Here is a 14,786-nt window from a genome sequence, read left to right as displayed (position 1 = left end):
TAATGTTTCAGTTCAAAGACCTCCCATCAGTACTGAGAAAGAGAGAGGAAAAAAAAGTTTGTTGAGGTAGCAGAAAAGGAGGGGGAAGGCAACAGATGGAAAAAAGAAAATTGATGCAGAATGCTAGATTAGAAGAAGTATTAATGTATCACCGGTGAGAAGGGACGAGGTGAAAGCGTATGTATTGCATCTCCAGCCATCACATAGGAAAGTGCCATACAATGAGGAATGTTGGGTGGATCAGAACAGACCAAAGAGTCACAAATAAAGGGAACTGCTGAAAAGGGAGGGGAAGGGAATATATAGTAAAAACACACAGTAAATACTGCAGGAACTCAGTTAGCCTTGCAGTGACCGTAGACATATTACCAATATTTAATGCCTGAGCCCTTCTTCAAGGTATAAGCAAAGAACAGGAAGGCATCAGAATAAAGACTGAAAAACGGGAGTGGGAGGAATCCAGACCAAATAAATTTATGAATTGGATTAGAGGAAAGGTGAGAAATCGCTTTGGCTCTGTAAAAGGAAACAGAGTGAAAAGGGAGAGAGAGAGAGAGACCGGGAGAAGGTGCATGTGCTAAGGGAAAGGAGACAGGGGTAAGAAAAAGTGAGGGGGTGACATTTAATGGAAATGGAGAAGTTAATGATAATGCCATCTGGTTAGAGGATATGCCAGATGGTAAATGAGGTATTGTTCCGTCAGTTTGTGGGTGGCAGTGCATGAGACCATGGAGATATGTCAGCAAGGGAATTAGATGGAAATTTGAAATGGATGGCCACTGGGAGATTCACACTGTTGAGGCGGACAGAGCCAAGGTGCTCAACACAGTGATCTCCCATTCTGCATCCAGACTCTCTGATATAGAGGAGACCACAATGGGAGCACTGGAAAAGAATATGTATTTGCTGATGGAATTCCGTTGGAGATTTTCATGTGCATGTTATTTCAATTTGCACAGTGCTCAAAGCAGAATGAAGGTTGATGAAGGATTTCAACCCAAATCATTGATATTTCCTTTCTTTTCCCATTGACCTGCTCAACCTACTGAGTTTCTCCAGCCGTTTGTTTTATGCTCCAGATTTCAGCATTTACAATCTCTTGTGTCTCAAGCAGTTATTTGTAGACAATCCCATTTCAGTCTTTATTGGCAAACCCCATTGCTTGGTAATTGGAAACATAGGTTTCTTAGATTTTTGACTTTGTATACTTTTATAAAAACTGAAAAAGTAAATCACAAGAGATTATCGAGGTTGTTTAGTAGAGGCTGAAGTTACATCCAACCAAACACCAAAATTTAGACAATACCTCAATTTAAAAAAAAATAGGAGCAGGAGAAGACCACAAAACATAAGAAATTAAAATAAATGATCCTGCAAAATGTATTTGTCTTATGCAGAGAATAAAAGCAACAACATTATTGTTTTTTTTTGTTCATGGGATGTGGCCTTCCAGGCAAGACAGTATTTAATTGCCATCCCCAATTGGCCTTGAGAAGGTCTGTTTGGCAGGTGCTATCTCAGGGGTCTTGCTGAGTTGCTGCAGTGCATCCTGCAGATGGGACAAACTGTCGCCACTGTGGTGGTGCAGTGCAAATGGTCATGTGACTTCTCAGTCTGGAACCTGGTCGGAATGTGGATTGTGAAGGGTCATGTGGCCTCCCAGCTAGAACCTGGTCGGAAGTCACTTCACCTGCAAATCAAGTGTTACATCTGCCCACCTGCGAGGCTGATGAGTGATTGCCTGACATGTGTTTGATCTTCCAGGCACCAATCAATGATTAGATCTGTCTATAGGTGATGCTGATGCGCAATCTTTCCTTGGCGGTCACGTGGATGAGCCCTGCATTGAAAAAGTAGCATGTGGAGTTTCTCTGGCCTCCCTATTCTTGTTGCTGCATCGAAACCATCACTGAACTCCAGGCTGCAGGCCATAGGCAGCTCTGAAGGGTTGAATTCAATGGGTTTGTCCAAGATCCTGAGCCATGAGTGAAGCTGCAGACCAGGTTCAGTAGATAGAGAATACTTGTTAACTGTAATTATATTTCTGTTTATTAGTGAGCTGTGCCTGCTAGAGATAGAGAGAGTAGGTGAGTACTGTGTGTTTAACTCTTGCATTCATAATTGGGGGTTGAGAATGTTTAGCAGTGATTTATTTGCACGTGAAGTGTAGTTATTTGTGTTTTATTGCTGTGCATGTGTGACCATTTCAGACCTCCAGGCTGCGAGTCACAGGCAGCTCTGGAGGGCCAATTGCATTTGGCCCATCACAGATCACCAGCAGTGGTGACATCGGAGATCAGGTTCCTATGTATGTACCCATTTAGTTACGAGGTATACCATGCCCGTGGGTGGATGGGTACTAAGGAAGCTTAACCCTCGCTTATTTGAATATTTGGAAACTGTGTCTGTATGAGTGTGCATCGTTTTGTGAATTCCCCTGTGTCTAAATAAAGATCACGTTTTATTAATAATATGTGCCCAGTCTTGATTCTCTTTGAACCCATCAAACCTATTCTGAACACAACAGGTGGAGTGAGTGAATGGTTGTGAATGTGGTGCCTTTCAACTGGACAGCCATGTCCTGTATGGTTTAAAGCTCCTTGAGTGTTGTTGAAGCTGAATTCATTCAGGCAAGTGCAGGGAGTTCCATCACACTCCTCACTTAAGCTTTGTAAATGGTGGGCAGGTATTGAGGATTTAAGAGGCAAGTTACTCACTGAACCATTCCTACCCTCTGACTTGCTCTTGATGACATGTTGACTATTTCAGTTCAGTTTGTGGTCAGGGTAACCCCAAAATATTGATTGTGCGGGATTCAATGGCGGTAATGCCATTGAATGTCAGAGGGTGTCGTAAAGGTTTTTTTTTAACTCCTAGTTAATTTTGTGCCTGTCTCTTTAAGAGAACTATTGTTTGCAGTGCTACCATAGTGATTATGTTGCAATATGTCATAATATCCGGCCAGACTAACAACTTGCTCATTATTCTTCAAGATGTGAAGGAAGCATGAGCAAGAGAATTTTTTCTTTGAATTGTGCATCTCTTTAAAAGCTTTTTATGTCTTTTATATCTTTATCATATAATAAATAATTATATGAAAGTTTTAATGCAAAGCTATGCAAAATGTTTATCCATTTTATCAATGAATTAAAACAACATAGAGAAAGAGCCACAGAGTTTGATTTGTTGGATTAAAGAGATCTAAATCCAGAATATTGCAGTTCATGCTTTGGAAGATGAAACTTTGAAATTAGGATACATTAGAATAAGGAAAGTGTGATGTCTGGATTATTTCTTGCGGTACTTCATTTTTGCCTAGGTCTTGTGTAGTGTGAATGTAACTTGCCACCTGGATATTATCCAAGTCTTAATGCAAAATGCCTCATTATATGAGGAGTCACAAATTGTGTGAACATTGTGCAATGTCAGTGAATATTCCTATCTCTGACCTTAAAATTTAAGGAAGGTCATTGGGGCTGAAGATAGTTTGGCTGAGGAAACATTCCTGTCAACTCCTGCAAAAATTTTGTGCTGCTGATATTATTTATTTCTGACCACTGCAACCATCTTCCTTATACCATAATTAACAGCATTTTGGACCCCCCCCCCCCCCACCTTTATCCCCCCAAAAATCACCTCACAAACCACCCGGGTCCATATGAAAAGGTGACATTTTGGTGTGACCATTTTGTAAGGTGGCAACGGGAGGAAAGCACTCAAACTACTCGTCCACGTTTTCCAGAAATGACGCTGCTGCTCACTTCCCCGGTAAGGAGGCTAGCTCTCTCCCTTCTTCCCACCCACAAGCTCTCTCCCTCTCTCTCTCCCATTGCTCACTCCCTATCTCCTGTTGCTTGCTCCCTCCCTCCCGTCGCCCACTCTCTCCCATAGTGTTTTGAGGGAAGTGCTGGGCCTCAATGAATAGGGTCGTCAAACAAAGCCTGATCATTGAAGCCCAGCGCTCCCCTCAAAGCACTGTTGGAGAGAACGAGTGACAGGAGGGAGGGAGGGAATGAGCGACAGAACCCCTGAGCAAATTGAATGAGGCACGGGGGTAGGTGGCAGTGAGCGCACAGCTTGAGCCGCTCGTTCATTGCCAAACACCCCCATGCCTTATTCAAACTGTTCGGGGAGCTGTGCTCATTGAACAAAGCCTGATCTTTGAGGCCCAGCTCTCCCCTTAAAGCACTGTGGGAGATAGCAAGCAACAGGAGGGAGAGAGGGAGTGATTGATGGGATGGAGGGAGTGAGCGATGGGACTCCTGAGCAAATTGAATATGGTAAATACACTAAAACAATTTTTTCCTCATATCTCATGCTAAAAATGGGAGGGGGGAAGGGGGCTCCTATATGTCATCAAATATGGTACTTATTTCCCTTTCCTGGATTTCCTGTGAATGTGCACTCCACTTTTGTTTCTTCATCTACAGCAGTGGTTTTCAAATTTTTCTTTCCATTAACATATCACCTTAAGTAATCTCTATGCCATGGGTGCTCTGTGATTAGTAAGGGATTATTTAAGGTGGTATATGAGTGGGGAGAAAAGATTGAGAACCACTGCTCTAGACCCAATTGCTTGAGAAAAATTGTCATTGGCCCATTTTCTTTGGAATTATGAAACTGTGCATGAAACAAGTCAATTAGGTACGATTAAAAGAGTGCTTTTCAAACTTCTTTCCACTCACATTTCACCTTACTAATCAGAGAGCACCTATGTCATAGTGATTACTTAAGGTGTTATATGAGTGGAAAAAAAAAGTTTGAAAACCACTGAACTACAGGCTTTATCTTAGGCAGTCCTTAGGATTGAGGATGGCTTCCACTCCAATTGTGTGTGTAGGCCAAGGTAAAAAGTCATCTGAATTCTAGAGGCGAGATGAAACTGACAGCCCCTATTAACACTGAAATGCTTGGTATCATACCTTACACAATGGGACATTATAGTGATTGTTCAAGTTCAATGGAGCCCCAGGACATCACTGCACATGTTTCCCAGGACAATATACAGGGCAAATCATCTTTAGCTGATTCATCAATGACGTGCCTTCCACCAGAACATTAGAACTAGGAATGTTCATTGATAATTGCTTAAAGTACAATTACATTTGCAACTCCTTGGCAAATCAAGTAATCCATGCCTGCATACAGCAAGACCGAGGCAACATTCAGGCATGAGCTGTTAAATGACATTTCATTTGCACTACAAAGGTGTCAGACATTGACCATCTCCAACAACAGAAAATCTGACTTCCTACCCATGATAGTCAATGCATTGCCATCACTGCATCCCTCCTCATCAATATCGTTGGGGGGGGGGGGGGGGGTGGGTGGGAATGGTGTGAGTAGGGAGAGATACATTTGACTGGAGCAGCCATATAAATACAATGGATGCAAGAGCAGCTGAGAGGTTAGGTACCCTGTGGCATGTGACTCACCTCTTAACACCCCAAATCGTTTCCATATATAATCAAGATATAATCAGGAACACTGTGGAATACACTTCCCTAGGCTGAACGAGTACCAACAACTCTGAGGAAATCTGACATGACGCAAGACAGAATAGTCCACTTGATTGGCATCCATTCATCATGCTAAATATTCATTCCCTCCATCAAACATGGATGGGCTGTCTTGTTGGACACAGTGAATGCTTTGGGAGAGAAAGAGCATATAAACTTGTATATTTCACAGCTCTTGGGAGTGTTTTTGAACAGAGACCTTCGGGTACAAGTACATAGTTCCTCCCAAAATGAAATATAGGGAGACAGAATGAAGGAGCCAAATGCCATAACTGCCTTCATTGATCAAGGCTCCTGATATAAGAATGGGGATGTCACATTACCATTGGACAAAATAAATTGGAAAATAAGTCTTAACAGGCAAGGTTGGCTGAGCTGGGTCTTCTCTCTTTGGAGCATAGAAGGATGAAAGGAGACAATAGAGGTCTACAAGATTATGAGAGGCATAGATAAGGTAGACAGCCAACGTTTGTTTCCCAGGACATGTGGACAAAGTGAAGAGAGGGAAGTTTAGGGGAGACATCTGAGGTAAGTTTTTTTTTATGCAGAGAATTGTGGGTGCCTAGAATGCCTTGTCAGGGTTGGTGGTGGAGCCTGAAACATTAGGGGCATTAAAGTGATTCTTAGACAGGCACATGAATGGAAGAAAAACAGAGGGTTACAAGGTAGGGATGGTTTAGTACTTTTATTAAGGAATATGTGTCAGCACAACATTGAGGGCCAAAGGGCCTGTACTGGGCTGTAGAGTTCTATGTTCTAAAATGTTGAGAGGATGGAGTTGAGTTCTGGTCACAACACCACACCATCGGAAGGACATCATTAAAGAAAAGAGAGTGAGAAAAGATTCACAAAGATGTTTGTTGCGTGTGAGAGCTCGAGTTATCACGGGAGATTGAAGATCTATTTTCCCTTGAGTAAAGGAAACTGAGTAGTGGTAAATAAAGTTACGAGAGGCATACGGTAGATAGCCAGTGTCTGTTTCCCATGGTAGGGGTTTCTAAAACAAGTGAGCCGAGACTTGAGATGAGAGGGAAGACGTTTAAAGATGATCAGAAAGATACATTTACCACACCAAGAGTAGTTGGTATTTGAAATGAGCTGCCAGGATTTGGTGGAGGAGGAAGAATAAAACAATTAAAAGGCATATTGACAGATACTTGAGTATGAAAAACATAGTGGGATATCGGGATATGGAATTAATGTAGATAAGTTGGATTAATATGCCCATTCCCAATGGTTAATGTAAATGTGAAGAGCCAGAGGGTCTTTGTCTATGGTCCTGGAACACTCACTCTCTGTGACCTGGAGTTATGATATCTGAAGTGAAATGCAACAATCAGAAATGTGGGATTTTAAAGTACCAATCAATGTGAGAGCTAGTTTTCCTGTTTGGATGTTATAAAATCATGAAAGTGAGGCTGGTCTCTCCCATCGCTTTACCTGCCTGATATCATACGATGCTGAAGTAATTTTGATTTCCTCCACTAGCTTTACTTTCCCCCCAATATTTGCCCAATGATTGATTAATGTGCCTTTTCTTTAAGATTTGCAGGCAACTGTTTAAAGACAACAAGGTGACAGGAAGGTAAAGTGACTGTCCACACAAAGATCGCATGCAGAAAAAGGTACACCTAGCAAATAAAGGGACAACTTGATATAGCCCATGATAAATGTGAAACTGAGAAAAACAGAATATAAATCATGAAAGCAGAGTAGTGCTCTTTCCAAACAGATCACTTACCATTTGCAACTGATTCAGAATGGAGATTGGTGAGAATAAGCTAGCAGACTTAATGAGAGCATTATCCTCTTGCGACATACTACAGTCTCGGCCAGGGGTGTCAAACTCAAATTCACGGAGGGCCAAAGTTAAAAACTTGGACCAAGTCGAGGGCCGAACTAAATATTTATTGAAAATTTTCAACAACATCTGCATGTTTTCTCTTCTTTCAACATATGTAATGTTAAACTTTTTCTTATTAAAATAAATGTACAATAATAGTTTTGGATAAACTCTTTCCAGAAGCATTAACAAATGAGAAATAAATTATTCAATAAATAATATTTCTCTATAGAGGATTTGTCAAATGTTGCTAGTGTGCTGTCGAATAGTAAAATCTGAGGGCTATTGAGAATGTGGGAGAATAACATGATTCCTGAAACAATCAAATGGGTGACTGATTGTGGGCATGAACTCTAGCAGGGTTATTTGCCATGCCCTTTTTCCATTGGTACAAATATCCTTTGATTTACACACTTTTCAAGTTTTATGCCTAATGAGCTTGTATCCAGGTGCAGGACCATTTTTAACCAGGAATATATTTATCACTGTGACATGAAACTATTGGAAGATCGTTTTATCCTGAGATTAAAGTTCATAATCCTTACTCAGGCCTGTGTGCGGGAGGGCGGGGTTTGCGGGCGATCGGGTTGGACAACGACAGTGTGGGGGCATCGGCTCTCGCTGCAGGGCGGCGTCTCGGCGGATCAGCGGCTCCGTCACCGTGAGTCGCGGGTCGGCCTGCGGCAGGGAGGGGGAGAGGGCAACGGACCTGGCGAGGTCAGGCCCGAGCCCTCAGGTTCCGGGCGCTGGGAAGCGGCCTTGGCTTCCCCTGACACTGGCCAGGCCCCAAAACCAAAGTCCACGGTGAGACCCTGCATCGTAAACAGAGGAGGTGGGGGCGATTAGCGGGCTGACGCCAATGCATTCTGGGATTTATAGTATTAGCTGTGCATGCGCTATACTGGCGCGGCGACCAGCGGGCCACATCTAATACATTTTTGAAATGATCTTGCGGGCCAAATATAATTATATCGGGCCAGAGTTTGACATGTGTGGTCTAGGCCAACTTCCCATGACTGCAGATGATCCTGTTTACTTTCCATTTAGTTTGAGACAAAATTTCACTCCAATTAATAACAATCATACTTACTGCCGTGTTTCTTACAGAAAATATATTCAGAAAGACAATGATGACTTTGGAGTTGCTGTTTATCAAATGACATGTGAAATGGAGGTGCTAACTTCTTTTTTAGATGAAAGAAAACAACAGCACTTGGAAGGAGCCGAGGAGTTCTCCCAAGTATCCTGGCCGTGTTTCAGCTTTCAACAGCTGCAGTAAATCAGATAATCCAGCCATGTGGCTGTTTATGGGATTTTTCCCATATAAACAATACAGCTGCACAATGCTTCATATGAAACTGGCCAATGTATGCACTGTATATCAAATGAGCAAGTGGTTCACTGCAGCTTCCTGGAAATATTTTTTCAGATTTAGTGTCTGATTCTTTTTCCTGTGGGCAAGGCAGAGTTACCATTTATTGGTAGGGCAAAAAAAACCTGTAGTCAACATACACATAAAAACAAGTAAAGAAATGTAAATAAACTGCAATAGAGATAGAAAAGAAATTAATAAAATGTAATAATCAATCAGTGAGTCCCTGATTGAGTTTGTTGTTGAGGAGTCTGATGGTAGCAGCTGTTCCTGAACCTGGTGGGGCAAGGCTTGCGCCACCTATACCTCATTCCTGATGGTAGCACCGAGAACACAGAATGTACTGGCTGATGTGGATCCTTGATGATTACTGCTGTTCTCCGATAGCAGGGTTCCCTGTTGATGTTCTCAGAGGTGGGGAGGGTTTTGCCTGTGATGTCTCCTGCCCATTATCTTTTGCAGGGCTTTATGTTCTGGGGTATTGGTGTGCCCATACCAGATCATGATACAGACAGTCAGCACACTTTTCACCATCCATCTGTGGAAATTAGCCAGGGTTTCCAAATATCATACAAATCTCTACAAACTCCCGTGGAGGTAGACTTCCTTCATGATTCTATTGGTGTGTTAGCTCCGGGAAAGATCCTCTGGGATAATGACTCCCAAGAACTTAAATTTGCTGACCCTCTCCACCTCTGATCCCCCATGATCACTGGATCGTATAACTCTAGTCTTCCCTTCCTGAAGTCAGCAATGAGCTCCTTAGTTTTGGTGACATTGGGTGTGAGGTTGTTGTTGGAGCACCATCAGCCAAGTTGTCAATGTCCATTTTTTTTAGTTAGTTAAAATTACAACCTCTACAGATGAAAGACAAGGAGCCCACGATACTATTATGTGAGAGAGAGGATGTTAAACATGTTTGTATAGAATGCTAATGAGTACGAGAGGAATAAAATAAGTAATTGATCAGGGGTTGGGTTCCAGATTCCCAGGGCACTTGAATGAGGGATGGAAGAGGATGGGACTATATCAGACAAACATGCTGAACATAGCAGGGAAAATTGGAGTAGGATTGGGTTGGTTTTTTTTTAATTAAATTGTTATCACATGTACTGAAAAACATTGGGAAGTTTTGTTTTGTGTGTTATTCAGACAAGTCAACCCATATTTAGATGTAGCACATGCTATGATAATAAAGCAAAAGTGCAGGATGTAGAGTTACAATAATTCAAGAGAGCAGAGTATACCAAAGATACAAAGATAGTACAGGGTGTGGATAAAAACATAATTAAAACAGTGCAAGTGCATAATCTTTTACCAATGAAAGTTCCTTGAATGAGCGTGAGGAAAAAAAAAACGTCCTTGAATCTGGAAGTTCCTTCCCACCATATTTCTGGTCTATCATTTAAATGAATGTATTTAATGATGGCATTTTTATAAGAGGCATGGAATTCTATAGATCCACCACACTATCAGTGAGTAAACTTCTGATCTATTAGAATTATATTGTTTCTGTGCGATCCCCTCTCAATTTTCTAATATCCAGTGAATGGCGATTCAATCAAACCAGTCGTCACTCCTGCCAGCCCAAAAATCAGACTATAGACAATAGACAATAGGAGCTGGAGTAGGCCATTTGGCCTGTCGGGCCAGCACCGCCATTTTAGATCATGGCTGATCATTACCATCAGTACCCCTTTCTAGCCTTATCCCCATAACCCTTAACTCTGTTACCCACAAGAGTCTTATCTAACTCTCTTTTGAACATAGTCAGCGAAGCCGCCTCTACCACCCTCTGTGGCAGAGCATTCCACAGATTCACACTTCTCTGGGTAAAAAAATGCTTTCTCATCTCCGTCCTAAAGGGCCTACCCTGTATTCTTAAACTATGCCCTCTAGTCCTCGTCTCCCCCATCATTGGGAGCAAGTAATCAGACTTCACCTTGTCTATCCCCCTGATGATTTTGTATACCTCAATCATGTCCCCCCTCATCCTTCTAAACTCCAATGGATACAAGTCCAGTTTTTCTAGCCTTGCTGCATATGACAACCCTGCCATCCCTGGAACTAACCTTGTAAATCTGCGCTGCACACCCTCTATAGCTAGTATGTCCTTCCTCAAGTTTGGAGACCAGAACTGGACGCAATACTCCAGGTGGGGTCTCACCAGGGCCCTGTATAACTGCAGAAGGGCGTCTCTGTTCCTATACTCCAATCCCCTCTTTATGAAAGCCAACATTCCATTTGCCTTCTTCACAGCTTTCTGAACCTGCATACTAGCCTTCAGTGACCGGTGAACAAGTACACCCAGATCCATTTGCACTTCCCCACTCCCTAGCTTGTCTCCATTTAAATAATACTCAGCTTTCCTATTACTTCCCCCAAAATGAATAACCTCACATTTGTTCACATTGAAATTCATCTTCCATTTAGCCGCCCACTCCTCCAGCCTGTCCAAGTCCCTCTGCATTTTCCTTACATCCTCCTCACACCCCACACCGCCACCCAGTTTAGTGTCATCTGCAAATTTGCTCATGTTATTTATAATCCCCTCATCCAAATCATTAACATAAATTACAAACAACTGAGGACCCAACACCGATCCCTGAGGCACTCCACTGGTCACATCCTGCCATTCTGAAAAAGACCCATTTACTCCAACCCTTTGTTTCCTATCTCTTAACCAATTTCCTATCCATGTCAGCACCTTACCTCCAATACCATGCTCCCTGATCTTGCCCACTAGACTCCCGTGCGGTACCTTATCAAAGGCCTTCTGGAAGTCCAAATACACCACATCCACTGGCTCTCCCGAGTCCACCCTCTTTGTCACATCCTCAAAAAATTCCAGAAGGTTAGTCAAGCATGACTTACCCTTAAGGAATCCATGCTGACTAGCCCTTATACTATTATTACTGACTAAGTGTTCTGCTATTTCTCCTTTTATGATGGACTCCAATATCTTCCCCACCACTGATGTCAGGCTAACCGGTCTATAATTTCCCGTTTTCTCCCTCCCTCCTTTCTTAAAAAGCGGCACCACATCAGCCACTCTCCAATCCTCAGGGACCTCCCTGGAATCTATGGAACTTTGGAAAATGTCGACCAGTGCCTCCACAATTTCCATAGCCACCTCTTTAAGCACCCTAGGATGCAGCCCATCAGGCCCTGGGGATTTATCAGGCCTCAGTCCCAACAATTTACTCATAACCTCCTGCTTCTGGATCTGGATATCCATTAGATCCCCTACCTCCCCAGTAAAGTTCCCCAAGTCTCTTGGTACCGCATGACCACTACCCCCTAACTGACTATAACCTACATCCTCCTTGGTGAAAACAGTTGCAAAGTATTTGTTAAATTCCTCTGCCATCTCCTTGTTTCCGGTAATAATTTCACCCTTGCCCATTTTCAAAGGGCCAATTTTAGACCGAACCAATTTCTTCATCTTCATATACTTAAAAAAGCTTTTGCTATCCTCCGCAATATTATCTGCTAATTTCCTCTCGTACTTCATTTTCCCGTCTCTTATGGCTTTCTTAGTTACCCTCTGATGTTCTTTGAAGGTTTCCCAATCCTCTAATTTCCAACTCCGCTTCGCTATCTTATAATTACTCCCTTTGGACTTGATAATGCACTTGATTTCCTTAGTTAGCCAGGGCTGCCATTTGCATCTCCTAGAGCCTTTCCTCCACTTTGGAATAAATTTGTCCTGAATCCTGTGCAAAATGTCCATAAAAACCTGCCATTTTTCCCCAGTTGTCCTCCCAGCTTGTGTATCTTCCCATTTTATTTTGGATAGCTCCTCCCTCATAGCTGCAAAATTCCATTTATTTAACTGAAGTACAGATGCTTCCGACTTCCTTTCCATTTCCCTTTCTAATTGCAGCTTAAAAGTAACCATACCATGGTCACTATTCCCTAATGGCTCCCCTACATCAAGGTCACTTATTAAGTCTGCGTCGCTGCACAGCACCCAGTCCAGAATTGACTTCCCCCTGGTAGGTTCCTCCACTAGCTGTTCCATCTTTGTTCTGCTCTTTCTGAGATAAGAACATCCATCTCTTGAAAAGGAGATCAAAACTGTACAATAGTTGGGATTGCACCAAAGTCCTGAACAGCTGCAGCAAGTCATTCTTGCTCCTCTATTCAGACCCATTTGCAATGAAAGGCAAATTTTTTTTTCCCTTGCTACACCAAAATGCTTGCTTCCATCCACTGTGTGCAATGACCCAGCTCTTATTCCCACTCAGGTTTTCTCATTTAGCATCTCTTACCTAACAATGTCTTTCTGTATTTCAACTATATCACAATTATCCACATTTTACTGCACTGAACCTGCCCTCTCATCCATCATGCCTTGGACACAATGGAGCATCATTACACCTTCCCATTCCCTTCCCCATCCTGCCAGCTTCATGTCACCTGCATAATGAGATCATTACAGTTAGGATTGATCACTGCGGCACCCCACTTATCATTCCCCGCACCAGAAAATGATCGTCTTTTTCCAACTCAGTTTCTTCAAGGTCAACCAATTCTCAGTCTACGTTGGTGTGTTATCCCCAATTTTGTATATTTGTGTTTTAGGCAAGACTTTATCAAAAGTTTTTTTGGAAATCTAAACCTACCACATTTTTTTCATATATTTCTTAAACATTTTTTTTTCATTAATGAGTGTGATGACCTTTAGGGGAACTTAACTCAATTACTGAAAAAAAATTAAACTAAAATGGCTGTAGGAAGGACATACGAGTTCATCATTATGGAGATAGTTTTTGACCAAAGAGCTAGGAAAGATGAGCACTGTTAAACTTTGGTTCAGAAAGAGGAAAGATCTGTAAAATTAAAACTAATCTTTCGGTTTTCTTTTATTTTCTTTTTTAACCCAAATAATTTGGTAAATGTGTTTAATTATGTACATTAAGAATATGTTAATTGCTTTGTTCTTCCATATGAATAGGCAACTGGCTAACACTGTTATATTATTCTTTCTGATTTTCTTTACGTGTATGTGTGTGTGTGTGTGATTATACCCAAACCATTACACTCCAGGCTGAAATCTAGAAAGTTACTTCAAAGTTCAGTCTTTTAAATTTAGTGTTAAATCATAGGCCTTTGAAATTTGATGCCCAGAATTAATGTTGAACTGATGGGAAGACTGGAGTTGTGATTGCTACAGACTCACTAATTCTTCTGACATTGCCTTTGAAGAAATGTCCATTCACACGAGCTGTGGTCATAACACTCCTGGTCCTTTTGTAGGCAAGACTCGAACTGGGTGGCCTCCACAAAGCTTCTAAGACTCTGGCACCCGTCTCTCCAAGTAACCTCACTGTTATTAAGCATTAAGCATTCTCTCCAAGTGACCCCCACTCTTAGTCACAATAAAAATGAAGCATTTTGCTTCCCAAAAAAACCCTTCTGGCACAGGTCAATCCACCGAAAAGGCTTAGATATTCACAGAGCAGGCTTTGATCTGAATTCCACCAAAAATAGCTGACCACAAGAAATGCTTCAAAAGGCTTTGTTCTCTCCAGCCATCAGAATAGTTCTCCCTTGCAAAATCACAATGTCTTTGTGAATGTATCGAATTTTGGAAAACAGACTGTGACAAACCTTCCCTTAGTTCTCCCAAAGAATCGAATTATTGCTGGGCTGTAACTTACGTTGGGCTTGTGTGAAATATTAACTGTGAACATTCAGGTCCTCCTGTATATACTGTCTCTTACAGGGATAATCCTATTTTCTTAAAACAGGGAGGGCCTACTCCCATCAGGAAAGAGATACAGGAACCAGAATCAGGCTGAGGAACAGCTTCTTCCCACAGGCAATGAGACTGCTGAGTGACCTGCTAAAACAACTCTCCAGGACCACTATTTATAAAGAATATTTATTTTAATATCTGTAATTTTATATTTATATGTATTGTTTGTCTGTATATGTGTTTTGTTCTGCTTTACACTGCGGATTGGAGAACATTCATCAGGATGTACTGTCACGTGACAAATAAACAAACTTTTAGAGGAAGACACCAGGATATGCTACAACTACC

At 41.9% G+C, this 14,786-nt stretch overlaps 1 protein-coding gene and 1 long non-coding RNA gene across 5 annotated transcripts in view; one reads left to right on the top strand and one right to left on the bottom strand.

Annotated features, from left to right (window-relative positions):
• Positions 1 to 14,786, bottom strand: part of LOC138740476 (rho GTPase-activating protein 6-like) — a 105,942-nt gene that overhangs the window by 57,954 nt on the left and 33,202 nt on the right. The gene's annotated exons all lie outside the window — the stretch shown is intronic.
• The window catches only part of LOC138740477 (uncharacterized), a 133,944-nt gene that overhangs the window by 111,688 nt on the left and 7,470 nt on the right, over positions 1 to 14,786 (top strand). For both annotated transcript variants that reach the window (XR_011342933.1, XR_011342934.1), the window contains exon 5: positions 7,064 to 7,144. This is a non-coding gene — a long non-coding RNA (uncharacterized lncRNA). The remainder of the gene's footprint in view (positions 1 to 7,063; positions 7,145 to 14,786) is intronic.

The sequence above is a fragment of the Narcine bancroftii genome, chromosome 8 (genome assembly GCF_036971445.1).
Source record: "Narcine bancroftii isolate sNarBan1 chromosome 8, sNarBan1.hap1, whole genome shotgun sequence".
Taxonomy (NCBI): Eukaryota; Metazoa; Chordata; class Chondrichthyes; order Torpediniformes; family Narcinidae; genus Narcine; species Narcine bancroftii.
This window is presented reverse-complemented; position numbering and strand designations above follow the sequence as displayed.